The sequence below is a fragment of the Tigriopus californicus genome, chromosome 4 (genome assembly GCF_007210705.1).
Source record: "Tigriopus californicus strain San Diego chromosome 4, Tcal_SD_v2.1, whole genome shotgun sequence".
Taxonomy (NCBI): Eukaryota; Metazoa; Arthropoda; class Copepoda; order Harpacticoida; family Harpacticidae; genus Tigriopus; species Tigriopus californicus.
The window spans coordinates 9277083-9277632 of NC_081443.1; the positions used below are offsets into that span (position 1 = coordinate 9277083).

A 550-nucleotide genomic window follows, 5' to 3' on the forward strand; every position below is an offset into this window, starting at 1 on the left:
GAAACGGACGAGACAGAAGCAGCTGCCGCAGTCCAAGGGTCCGATCCAGTCATCCCTGTGCAGCCCGCCGCCTGGCACTACCATGGAAAACGTCAAGCCTCAGTCCAGGCCCACCCCCTTACATTGACCCGCCACGACGGACACGCCCAGACCCGCTGAGGTAACGCCCACCACAGATACGGCTAGCCGTGGATGATAACGCCAGACCGTTGGACCGTCGGACTGTTGGATGGGACGGGGAGTGAGCGAGGCCGCCACGGGTGGATCCGCTCTAACTCGACTTTTAGCTTGATATGATAGGGTTCCGGGAAAATGCAGGTCCTTACGGCCTTTGACTTGACCTTGCAGGTTTGAGTGCGTGGGGTGGAACAGCCTCATCATTGGGGCGGGCCTCGCCTTAACGGAGCCATGTCGGCCGAGGCCAGCCCGGAAACCCCGACGGCCCTTCCGGCCACCCCCGGGGTCGCACCCGATGCCCGAGCGCCCAAGGTAAGACCGCTTCTATCGCCTCTATCGCCTCTATCGCCTCTATCGCCTCTATCGCCTCCTG

General features: G+C 62.4%; 1 protein-coding gene across 1 annotated transcript in view; it reads left to right on the forward strand.

The window, feature by feature from the left end:
- LOC131879417 (mucin-4-like) overlaps positions 1–550 on the forward strand; it is a 68371-nt gene that overhangs the window by 2995 nt on the left and 64826 nt on the right. The window lies entirely within an intron of this gene.